Source organism: Cimex lectularius, unplaced genomic scaffold, assembly GCF_000648675.2.
Source record: "Cimex lectularius strain Harlan isolate CLEC.00 unplaced genomic scaffold, Clec_2.1 scaffold401, whole genome shotgun sequence".
NCBI classification, from domain to species: Eukaryota; Metazoa; Arthropoda; class Insecta; order Hemiptera; family Cimicidae; genus Cimex; species Cimex lectularius.
Window position 1 is genome coordinate 6,829 of NW_019394165.1, and position 13,773 is coordinate 20,601.

At 35.1% G+C, this 13,773-nt stretch overlaps 1 non-coding gene across 1 annotated transcript; it reads right to left on the minus strand.

Annotated features, from left to right (window-relative positions):
• Window positions 1-10,683: 10,683 nt before the first annotated feature.
• Window positions 10,684-10,756, minus strand: Trnav-aac. Its single transcript has one exon. It is a non-coding gene; the product is annotated as a tRNA-Val (tRNA).
• Between the last annotated feature and the right edge of the window lie 3,017 nt (window positions 10,757-13,773).

Consider the following 13,773-nt stretch of genomic DNA (forward strand, 5'->3'; position numbering starts at 1 on the left):
TTTCCCAGAGTTGGCCGACACATCCTAAAACAACCCTGGAAAAAATACTTGTAATACCTAAAGTATTTCCTTGCCCCGTTTTCAGTTTTTAACTACTTTTATTCGGACTATTATATTTTAGCCGTTCGGAATTTTTCCCGTTATCTCGATCTCGACAAATAATTATTGGAGAAATTCGTTCGATAATTAACGAACCAAAATTATTTCAACGTCTTCGTTCAATTTTCTTTCGAGTTGGCATCAGATAATAGGAAAATGTAACTTGTTAGAAACACAAACTTTGTAGAAACAAGAAACTTTTCTTATTTGTGTTATTTTTGGCAATATCTCCCTTTTTTATGCAGAAATGTTTGAATGGTTCACCATTTATCCAACTTAGGCTTCATTCAATTCAATTTGTTAAATTTTTTAAACTTTATTGTTTCTCCATTTATGTTTAATGGTCTATTGACCAAATTACTTATTTAATTAATGATTGCTCTTTAAAAATAGTGCTTATGCTAAAAAATATATACTGGTTAAATTTTTCCTCTTAGGTTTAGTTTTTGAGAAAACCAGGGAGTATACTACTTAAAATGATCATTTTAAATTTTTGAAAGTTTTGAAATTAAAAGAAAAAAAGATTTATTTTTAAATTTAAAATTCTATAAAATTTGTAAGTTTAATTGTAATTAATTTTCATTTATTTTTTATAGGAATCCATATTGCTACTTCTCAAAAATTCGAAAAATTAAAAATGTTTCATTTTTTTATTTAATTTTTTATATCTTCCAATTTTAATTGTAATGAATCTGCATGAGGTACATGTTATAAGAATTTTATTTTTATTTTTTATTCACTAGTTTTCGTGGTCCGCTTGACCAATTAATATTTTTAGTTGAGATAAAAAAGTCAGTGTCACGAGCGGGATTCGAACCCACGACGTTCGGCTAGATACGCCGCTGCTCTACCACTTGAGTTCCACTCGGACACTAACTTCCCATCTCACCCCACCTTTTGAATTTTCCCTCCTTTTTGCCATTTTTCAAATATCGTGTAATCTCATGTAAATTCAAAAAGTGGGGTTGAGATGGGAAGTTAGTGCCCGAGTGGATCGAAGTCACAATAGCCCAAGTGGTTGAGTAGCGGCGTATCTAGCCGAAGGTCGTGGGATCGAATCCCGTTCGTGACACTGACTTTTTATCTCAATTAAAACCTTTATTTTTTATCTTAAACTAAAAGAAGAATTTCGCGCGTCAATGTCGACGTGGCCTTCGGAGGATCTTACTCGTTGAAGATGGATCATCCTCACATGATAAACGATAGGCTATGAGAGGTGGACACTAATTTTGGGCAAAAGCCTGGACATGTCCGTCATAGAGAGAAAACCTGACCACCTTATTGGATCGCTCCATTCCTTGGATCCATATAGAGAGCATGTAGGAATGCTCCCCAATGTGACAATTGTGGTTACATCAACGAGTATCAGAATATTCTATTCCCATTCTAGGAGGAAACTATAGATGTTTAATTTTTACATTCAACTTTTACATTGATAAATAAACAAATAAACTTTTTAAATTCAATTGGAATTAATTTTATATTTAAACCATTAATTTTATATTTTAAAAAATTCCAAATATACACGAATTTAACTTTACTTGTGTATATTTCAAACCATCACCTAACTTTTTTATTGCATTAAAGAAAGGGTTAATTTGAAATATTTAACAGGGGGTAATTTGAAGTTAGAAGGGTTACTTTGAAATTAAAGAACGGATAGTTTGACGGAAAAAAATAAGTTTTTCTTCGCAATTCTGTGGTAGTGCAGAATGATATAATACAATCATAACACAACGGTTTAAAAATAAAGTACTATGTAATATCGTATGCTACTGGGTATGTACGTAATAACGATAAAAATAAAAATAACAGCACAATTTACGAAACGGAGTAATGTTATAAGAAAATCTAGAATACTTACGAATTAACATCACGCTCGAGACTGGTATCGTCTGTGGTTCGCTAACCGTCGTGTTATCGTAAACTCTTTTCAAAGTTGGGCTTTGGTTCACTTACCACGTATTGGTCGCTTACAATGGAACCGTTCGCAAAAAGAATCAGAAAGGATGAAACAAGTTATATTGAGAAAGATTGGATCAGAAAGGTGGTCAAATCACGGTACAATTCAATTTCCCCAAACGATTCGTTTTTACGAACCAACCTCACAAAGCCTAGACGAAAATCTATGAATAAGTTTCCACGCTCATAGATGACCATGGTTAGCGCATAAAAATCTATAATGATCTTTTACATATATTTTTACTAGGGAGAGAAAGAGAGAGAGGGGAGAGGGGAGTGAGAGAGAAAGAGAGAGAGGGAGAGAGAGAAGAAAAGAGAGATAGTGAGAGAGAGGAAAAGAGAGAGAGAGAGAGAAAGAGAGGGAGTGAGAGAGAAAGAGAGGGAAGAAGAGAGAGGAAAAAAGAGAGAATGAGAGAGAAAGAGAGAGGGAGAGAGAGAGGAAAAGAGAGAGAGTGAGAGAGAAAGATAGAGAGGGAAGAGGGGAGAGAGAGAGAGAAAGAGAGAGAGGGAGACAGAGAGGAAAAGATAGAGAGTGAGAGAGAAAGAGAGAGGGGAGAGGGGCGAGAGAGAAAGAGAGAGAGGGAGAGAGAGAGGAAAAGAGAGAGAGTGAGATTGAAAGAGAGAGAGGGGAGAGGGGAATGAGAGAGAAAGAGAGAGAGAGTGAGAGAGAAAGAGAGAGGGGAGAGAGAGAGAGCGATTGCATTCTCAACACGACCAACAAGAACGCCACATCTACACAGAAAACAAACATTTTGAGCCCTGAAGATGATCTCAATAAAGATCGAATCGTTGGCACGATAAAGAAAATGTTTTTCTAAAACCTACGTTCTCCACATAATCGAAGTAACATAATCTTTATGTAAGGTATTAGGTTGAAGTAAAAAGTCAGTGTCATGAGCGGGATTCGAACCCACTATCTTCGGCTAAATACGCCGGTGCTCTACCACTTGAGCTATCGTGACCTCGATCCACTCGGACACTAACTTCCCATCTCAACCCCACCTTTTGAATTTTCCCTCCTTTTTGTCATTTTTCAAATGTCGTGTAATCTATTTGATTCTCGGCGAGAAATGAAATGGTCACGGAGTGCTTTAGCGAACATATATTTCATTTAACTTATTAAATCCAACAGCTTAAGTGGTCCGATTGACCAAATAACAACTTTCAATTAATTAATCTTTATGTAAGGTATTAGGTTGAGATAAAAAAGTCAGTGTGTCGAGCGGGATTCGAACCCACGACCTTCGGCCAAATACGCCCCTGCTCTACCACTTGAGTTATCCTGACTACGACCCACTCGGACACTAACTTCCCACCTCGACCCAGCATTTCGAATCTTCCCTCCTTTCTGCCATTTTTGCTCGTGACACTGACAAAAAAAATAATAAACTAAGGAATACCGTTCACAGAACAGGCTGTATATGGTGTTTTTTATTCTATAAAAATTGAACATATAGTCAATATATCTCATGTTACAATGTAAAATATATTTAGAAAATTCAATAGTTAGCAATTTTAAACTGAAAATTATAATTATGCTATTGTTATAAGAGTAATAACAATTTTTGTAAATAACGTCAGTTAAATTATCTTTTAATCGTGATTAAGTTATCCGTTTTTAATCGAAAATGATTTTAATTTATTTTAATGAAACCTTAATGCTTATATCAACTTTAAAAATATACTTTCTAAAACGGCTTAAAAAAATGAAAGCTATTGAACTGAGATATAATCACCACAATATACAACCGGTTGCACCTGAAAATTCATCGGATTATTTTTCCATTCACTACTGAACCGTACTGAGAATATCTGTCGGATCGGATAAATAACTTGTACATTGAATATATTAATACATCATACATTCCCCTCAAAAAAAAACTAATCATGTATTTTTATAACGCCGCTAATCGGGACTCACGTTCGCCCGAGGCTGGAAGATCATCGATTCGATAAATCACCCAACAGGGCTCGATTAAGCACGATCCGTTTTCCATTTCTATTGAACAACCTGTTCTCTTGAGCGTTAAAATATTGAAACTATACAATATTGAAACAGCTCTTGCTGAAAATCTGAAAATGAATACTTAATTAATTTGACTCAACTCTTGTCAGTTGTGTTGCCTAGGTTTGCGATGAGAATGCACAACAATCCTGTGATTTATTGTGAAAAATGGTAATTGTTCATCGCTTCTGCCATGTCAGAAAGGTAAAAAACAAAACAATCCGTTTGATATCTGATCTTTTTCAAAGTGACACTTTCGCTATTGCGCTATTGACCGGATAAAAGCCTGGTATCAAAATACTGCATGTCGGTCGTACTTCGATTCCGAGAATCAATAAACCGCACGGGATGATTTATTCTCGTCACACAACGAACTAAGCCCAAAATTGAGTAAAACGTAATAAAAAATTCAGGTAATACAAATTAGTTTTTGCAAATCACTGCATGCCATCAATAGTATAAATAAAAATATGCGTTTCATCTTAGGTTTTATATACAGTATTTTCATTGGATATTTTGTACAAATAAAAATTATGAAATCAAGATTCTTTATACCACCTATTGAAGTTGTATATTTTGAGTAGCAATGTGTGGTGATTAGTGACCGTTTGTCGAAGTTTATTCAGCAATCGTGAGATGCGGTCTGGTCTGATGTAAGTTTCAGAAAAACATTTTCTTTATCGTGCCAACGTTTCGATCATTATTGAGATCATCTTCAGGGCCTGGGATTTACAAACATTGTTTAAATTTAACAAAAACTTGTAGGATGAGGAAAAAAAGTGAATTTAAACGATGCAAATAAATATTTTTTTATATTCAATCAAAGTAAGCAGAAAACAATTATACTTTTGAAATTGTGCCTTCTTCTACGTTGTCATCTTGTTTTTGTTTGTTTTTTACCAAAAAATTATTTTTAGCCTAAAACATTGTTAAGTTTTTTGACAGTTTCTGATTGAATAAGAGTCGTATTAAGAAAACACTGTGAATAACAAGGAGAGAATCTATTATACGCTCAAATACAACAAAATTGATGACATAAAAAGTTCGAGAAAAAATTATTATTTTTTCTTAAAAAAAACAACAACATAATTTTAAATTTATTAAGAAATCGCGAGATGCGGTCTGGTGTGACATAGGTTTCAGATAAACATTTTCTTTATCGTGCCAACGTTTCGATCTTTATTGAGATCATCTTCAGGGCCTGGGATTTACAAACATTGTTTAAATTTAACAAAAAGATGTGGGATGTGGAAAAAAGAGAATTTATACAAAGTAAATAAATATGTTTTATATTCAATCAAAGTAAGCAGAAAACAAACACTTTGAGTGAGTAGAAATACTTTTATTGAATATAAAAAAATATTTATTTGCATCGTTTAAATTCACTTTTTTCCCTCATCCTACAAGTTTTTCTTAAAGTTAATCAATGTTTGTAAATCCCAGGCCCTGAAGATGATCTCAATAAAGATCACAACGTTGGCACGATAAAAAAAATGTTTTTCTGAAACTTACATCACACCAGACCGTATCTCACGATTTCTAAATAATCATTTTGAGTAGTTCACTATTTTTCGTGGTCCGCTTGACTAACTCATAACATTCAATTAATTAAGGTTTTTAAGTTGAGATAAAAAAGTCAGTGTCACGAGCGGGATTCGAACACTGAAAGATGGCAAAAAGGAGGGAAAATTCAAAAGGTGGGGTTGAGATGGGTAGTTAGTGCGCGAGGGGATCGAAGTCACGATACCTCAAGTGGTAGAGTAGCGGCGTATCAAGCCGAAGGTCGTGTGTTCGAATCCAGCTCTTGACACTGACTTTTTTTATCTCAACTTAAAAACCTTAATTAATTGAATTTTGAGTAGAATAAATTAGGATGACATGGCAAAATCGCTTTATCCGTCTATCTATAACCTGTCAGAATAAGATCATATAATACGATCGAGACAAAGGACGCCAGCTGTGTACATTGTAAATAGAAAATGCCCTAGGATGTTTCCCTGGAGTACGTCCGCTTCAATTAGAATGTCGGAATAAAATGCCCTGAGGTAGAACCGATCTTTCAGATAAGATTTGAAAATGAAAAATTTGTGAAAGTAAGTCTTGGTCTTCCTCGGCAAACCTTGCGGTACCCGAACGCCTTAACAAATTCGAGAAAAAAAAACAGAGCAACTTTGTTTTTGGTAAAAGAAAATGAAATTGTTTAGGATGCATTTGTTATAAAGCGAAACCGAATTATGGTTAAGTAAGATTAGGAGTTTCTTCTATAATCTTTTTAGAAGGTGTATTTATGCATATTTTACTTAGGGCAGGAAGGAGGTAGAAGCTGGGCGATTGGGTAAGTTTGGTTTTGGATAGATTATTGCCCGTTTAAATTAAATGTTAATCATTCGTTTATTTGCGTTTAATCTAATGATTATTGTTTGTTATTACGTAATATAACGTAATATTAAGTGATTAGCGTTAGCCGAGGATTTAAAGGTCTCATTTGTAATCAATAACTATACACAATTTGCACACAACCGTACAATCGAGCGATTTCTGAATTGGTATGTATTTTTGTAATTACTAGAGTTCCATTGACGAAAAAAGTATTGTTTTCAGGTCATTTTTTGAAGGCTATGGGGCTAGTTTTTAGTTGAAAATCAATTTTATTGTTATTATCAAATCAATTAAATAAGGTTTTTAGTTGAGATAAAAAAGTCAATGTCACGTGCGGGATTCGAACCCACGATCTTCGGCTAGATACGACGCTGCTTTACCACTTGAGCTATCGTGACCTCTATCCACTCGGACACTAACTTCCCATCTCAACCCCTCTTTTGCAAAATGGCAAAAAGGAGGGAAAATTCAAAAGTCGGGGATGAGATGGAAAGTTAGTGTCGGAGTGGATCGAGGTTACGATACCTCAGATGGTAGAGTAGCGGCGTATCTAGCTGAAGGTCGTGGGTTCGAATCCCGCTCGTGAAATTGACTTTTTTATCTCAATTAAAAACCTTAATTAATTGAAAGATGTTAATTGGTCAAGCGGACCATGAAAACTAGTGAATTAGTTATTATCTAACCTCTAAATAGTTTAAGTTTGGGCTGGGAATATCTCCAGACCAAGGGTTTTCGAAACGAACGAGAAAAGCGGCGGAACATTAGATAGAAGGGCCTATCCTATATTCCTAGGACGAACAAATCGCTGAAAAATAAGCGTTATAAATATTCCGATGGCCACTGTTCAAGTACATGCTGAGAAATATTGTTTCTAGAATAATATATTCCGTTTTTCTTTCTGCAAGTAGTGTTAAAAAGTAGAATACCAACGTCGCAAAACCACAAAGCTCATAAATCTCAAGTGTTTTTCGAGACAGATAATTATTTATGAAAAACAGTCGAAAATAAACATTAAACTTTTTTATTTACGCACTGCTGTATAATTACCTATAACTGTATGTTTGACTCATGAATTGACATTAATTGGCGGTATGGATGAAGTTACCCCCAGCCACCTCGGGCCAGTCAATTACGATGTCTCTGATCCATATTATTAACAGTCTATAGCGTAATTGTGGAGAATGGAGTAATTTTATCGGGCCGTAAAATAATTTTATAGGGATTTTTACTAGCAAACCCAATGAAAATTTCAGGTACTTGAACATTTAATGAGCTATATATGAGCTTTCAAATGATTTTTCCTTTCCTTTCCTAAACTACCCTGGTAGGGAAACCGGTATAAAAGGGGATGATTTGGAAAGCAAAATCAGAAGTAAAATCGATCAAAGGAATCAGTCCAGAGCAATTAATCAGCCTTTGTTGAAATGGTTAAATGCATTGATGCCAGCAGAACCATCAGATCAAATGCAAAAACATTAAACACATTTAACAACTTTCAATTAATTAAGGTTTTTAGTCGAGATAAAAAAGTCATTGTCATGAGCGGGATTNAGAATTTATACAAAGTAAATAAATATGTTTTATATTCAATCAAAGTAAGCAGAAAACAAACACTTTGAGTGAGTAGAAATACTTTTATTGAATATAAAAAAATATTTATTTGCATCGTTTAAATTCACTTTTTTCCCTCATCCTACAAGTTTTTCTTAAAGTTAATCAATGTTTGTAAATCCCAGGCCCTGAAGATGATCTCAATAAAGATCACAACGTTGGCACGATAAAAAAAATGTTTTTCTGAAACTTACATCACACCAGACCGTATCTCACGATTTCTAAATAATCATTTTGAGTAGTTCACTATTTTTCGTGGTCCGCTTGACTAACTCATAACATTCAATTAATTAAGGTTTTTAAGTTGAGATAAAAAAGTCAGTGTCACGAGCGGGATTCGAACACTGAAAGATGGCAAAAAGGAGGGAAAATTCAAAAGGTGGGGTTGAGATGGGTAGTTAGTGCGCGAGGGGATCGAAGTCACGATACCTCAAGTGGTAGAGTAGCGGCGTATCAAGCCGAAGGTCGTGTGTTCGAATCCAGCTCTTGACACTGACTTTTTTTATCTCAACTTAAAAACCTTAATTAATTGAATTTTGAGTAGAATAAATTAGGATGACATGGCAAAATCGCTTTATCCGTCTATCTATAACCTGTCAGAATAAGATCATATAATACGATCGAGACAAAGGACGCCAGCTGTGNTTCAATTAATTAAGGTTTTTAGTCGAGATAAAAAATCAAACAGATTACAGGAAAATTCAAAAGATGGGGTTGAAATGGGAAGTTAGTGTCCCAGTGGATCGAGGTCACCATAGCTCAAGTGGTAGAGCAGCGGCGTATCTAGCCGAAGATCGTGGGTTCGAATCCCGATCATGACAATGACTTTTTTATCTCGACTAAAAACCTTTTTTTTTCTTTTTTTTTTGCGTTATGAACTATGCATATTAGCCGTAGTACGAATTCTTGTGTGTTCAAATTGGGGGTTATCGGGAAAAAAGGGCCAGGGGCAACGGTGGGAACCGAACCCACGACCGCGGCGTGAAAGTCTCTCATGCTAACCACTCGGCTACCGCGGTCCCCCAACTGTTTTACTTTGAATATTTTATTTTAAAAACAAACTTAGACAATTAATTAAATGTTCCCTGTAAGTTTCAAATCTAACATCCACGATGATCTCCAACTCCAACTTGCTATTGAAGTAGTTAAATCCCGATACAAAAAATGCCACAACAATTTATTTTTTCCTGATAGATTTGCCCGACACCTTTCTTTTCCCAACGTTCCTGGAAATCCAACACGTTGTTTGAAGCGGTTGTGGCCGACAGATCTCTTCAAAGATTGATTGACTCAATGTAAGGGGGGCGACTTCTCTTATCAAGTGTAACTAGATTGCCATGTCTTAGTTTTAAGTACTTTTTACTTTGTACATATTTGTCTTACTTTTACCCTTACTTTTTGAATTTGAAACACAAACAAAGTGCATTGTTACCGGTGATGTCAGTAGAGAAATATAAAGCAAATACTAAAGTTAAAGTCATATTTCATGTATACATTCACTTTAGAAGTGTATTTTTGAAATGTAGGCAGTTTTGATGGGTTTGGTTCAACCACTTTGCAGTCACGTCACTGCAGAAGAAAGAACAAAGTAATGTAACACTGTGAATTTATGTGTAATATTTGCATAACGATAATTGTAAAGGTGATTAGGAGGCGGATTTTATAACTACGTTATAATTTATACCCGTTTCAAACGGAACTTTAGGGCTTACGTCCATTGCGGTAATTTTACATCAGCAAATTAATTACAATGTATTAAAAAACAGTTTTGCCCGGTACTGGTCGAAAGGGTGGTAAAAACGAAATATCGATATGGAGCTGGAATTGGCCGGTCATAGGAGAACGGATGATCCGAATGGGCCCTATTGTCCCAGTTCAGATTGAAACTTATCAATGTACCACACGTCCTCGGACTGGACACAATGAGGATTTCCACCAGGAAAGGTCCAGGTTGGTAATTCATTTAGACTCATATGCTAAAATATGGTCAAATAAATATTTCTCTCACTAACGAAGATATGATCATACCTTGTTCAAATTTTTCCGTCATGGTCAAAAAAATTAGAGGAAATGATTTTTTCTATTTATAGACAAGTATTTTGCGCATCACTTAATTTGAAAAAAAATGAAAAACATTAATAAATGGTTTGTTAATCTATTTTGCGGTTTATAGCCAAAACCATTTTATTCAGTTAATTTCTCGTCGTTGCTGATTAAATCGAGATTATTAACTAGGAAAATCAATCACAGATTAGGTCTTCAAATACCACCAAACTCCTTATTAGAAAACTTTGCATTCAGAAAACCCGGCAAATACACTGACAGGAAAAAAACTACACCCAATTGATTATTTTTTCTCGATAAAAGAAAATTATGTTCTTGTCTTATTGTTTTTACCAATGAATATTTGTTTATTCCACATTCTCAATTGGGAATATCAATTAGAGGTAAACACACTTAATCCTTAATCTAAAACAAGGATAAAGGATTTTTCAATGTTTACTTTTTACGGAATTTAAAATGTTTATTTAGTCTCATTTGAATTCTGAAGGGATAAATTGTTTGGTTTTCATCTGTTTTCTTAATATTCAATTAATTGAGGTTTTAAGTTGAGATAAAAAAGTCAGTGTCGCGAGCGGGATTCGAACCCACGACCTTCGACTTGTTACGCCGCTGCTCTACCACTTGAGCTATCGTGACTTCGATCCCCTCGGGCACCAACTTCCCATCTCAACCGCACCTTTTGGATTTTCCCTCCTTTTTGCCATTTTTCAATCAAGCCGACGATCGTGGGTTCGAATCCCGCTCGTGCCATTGACTTTTTTATCTCAACTAAAAACCTTAATTAATTATAATTAATAAATGGTTTGTTAATCTATTTTGTTGTTTATAGCCAAAACCATTTTATTGAGTTAATTTCTCGTCGTTGCTGATTAAATCGAGATTATTAACTAGGAAAATCAATCACTGATTAGGTCTTCAAATACCACCAAATGCCTTATTAGAAAACTTTGCATTCAGAAAACCCGGCAAATACACTGACAGGAAAAAACTATACCCCATTGATTTTTTTTTTCTAGATAAAAGAAAATTATGATCTTGTCTTATTGTTTTTACCAATGAATATTTGTTTATTCTACGTTCTCCATTGGGAATATTAATTAGAGGTAAACATACTTAATCCTTAATCTAAAACAAGGATAAAGGATTTTTCAATGTTTACTTTTTACGGAATTTAAAATGTTTATTCAGTCTCATTTGAATTCTGAAGGGATAAACTGTTTGGTTTTCATCTGTTTTCTTAATATTCAATTAATTAAGGTTTTAAGTTGAGATAAAAAAGTCAGTGTCTCGAGCGGGATTCGAACCCACGACCTTCGGTTTGATACGCTGCTACTCTACCACTTGAGCTATCATGACTTCGATCCACCCGGACACTAACTTCCCATCTCAACCCCATATTTGGAAACAGTTGTAACCAAATTTTTTATGCAATTGAACGTTATTTTCACATAGATGGTGATAATAATGTTTGAGCAATTGTACAAAAAAAGGCATTTTGATTGATGATTTCCATCTCCTAACTTCCCATCTCAACCCCACCTTTTGAATTTTCCCTCCCTGTTTTCTTAATTTCAATTTTTTAACCTAAAAATGCCACTTAGAGCTGAGGATGTGGCGCGTGGTGTGGCACTTCTTGATGATAGACGTTCCATCAGGTTTGCGGATATTACCTTAATGCCATCGGAATTCTCTACGAAACTCTGCGAGACGCTGTCAGGCTTTTTCGAGAAACTGGGTCCTACGGAAGAACGCCCGATTCTGAACGTCTTAGGTAGCAGAACCAAAGGATCCCCGTTTTTGACTTTAAGAATTTTGCGAAACCGGAACCTTTCTGTTGTTCAAGAGATTCATCAGAAATAAGAAGTTGGAGGTGTCCAAATTTCTGAACGCACTGTTCAAAGAATATTAAATCAGTATGGACTGATGGCTTTTCGCCCCGTAAGAGGACCCGAATTGACCAGACCTCACCGAGCTGAACGGCTCGCATTTCCTCGAGAGCAAAGCCATTGGTATTTGGACGATTGGGCTGCCGTACTTCTTACAGATGAGTGGAGATTTGCTCTACAATATCCAGATGGGCATGAAAGACTGTGGAGAAATCGACATGAAAAGAATGAAGCCTGTACTTTTTCCCAAAGTCAATATTTTCAATATAGGTCAGTGAAGGTGTGGGCGGGAATTTCGATGGAAAGTCGCACAGAGATGGTTGTTGTTCGTGGAGGGTCTTTCACTAAATACGCCGCTACTCTACCACTTGAGCTATCGTGACCTCAATCCACTCAGACACTAACTTCCCATCTCATTCCCATTGAAAAATGGCAAAAAGGAGGAAAAATTCAAAAGGTGGGGTTGAGGTGGGAAGTTAGTGTCCTAGTGGATCGAGGTCACGATAGCTCAAGTGGTAGAGCAGCGGCGTATCAAGCCGAACATCGTGGGTTCGAATCCCGCTCGTGACACTGACTTTTTTATCTCAACTAAAAACCTTAATTTATTGAAATTTTTTCGTTCTTTATCGCATTGTACTAAATGAAAAACGTCAAGATAAGATCGCCGCAGGCAGGTGATAGCCATCAACCAGTTTTTCCTAAAATGTAATAAGAAATTGAACGAGGTTGAAAAATATGATCTAACGACAAAAGGAATTAGTTGGATAACAAGATAAAAATAAAGTTTGGACGACTTCGATTTTCTTATGCCACCAGGGACTTCGCCCGGGAACGAATGAAGTTCTTTCTTAGAATTTATTCTGACGCAGTGTCACTTTTCTAACTTAAATGAAAACGAAAGTAACAGTCTTGAAATTAATTAAGGAAGAAGCTAGAAGATTAAATAAAAAATAATAAAAAAACTTTCGTTTTTAAGCACTGAATGTAAATCGTACTTTAACAGGAAAAAAACACTACTTACAAGATTAAAATAAATTAGAAAAAATTGAATTAATTTTTGCTTTAGTACTGTTTTATGGCATTATTCAAACAAAAACCGGGTATAGGGTTTGACTGTAATTAATATGGGAACGTGGTCGTGATGATTAACAACAAGATGGCAAAACTAGAGGATTCAATAAGCCTGTACAAACAATATTCCCAAGGCAATCTCAAACAGATATTAATTCGAGGTAAAATTATAAATGAGATTTGTTCCGTTCTGTATTTAACTTAACCATTAATCCCTTTACTATCCACACATAATCTTTAAAATACAAAGTTGGATTAGAATAACAAAGGTATTTTCAAAGAGAAAATTAGTTTCCTGAAGTTCAGGCGGGCTCAGTGTCCATCGCCAGTAATATTCCAGCCGAGCTATTTCGATCATCTTACAATTTCCTGTCTTATTACAGCCGTGAAATTCTACTCGTAAATTGCGTTCTGATTGACAATTCGCTTCAGCATTTATTTCATGAAAATATCAGCTTAAAAGCAGCCTTAAAGCTGAGGATTTCTTACCATCTGTATAACGAGATCAACCGATTTAAAGGGATAATTGTCCAATATGTTTTTTTCACACGGTGATATGCAGTAATAGTCAAGGGCTATATTTACTGTTTATTTTTTATATGTTTTAACCTTTTTCAAACACACTGACAGGCAAAAATGTCACCCACTTGTAATCTAACTTCTTTGTATATATTTTTATATATTAATCAGTTTCCC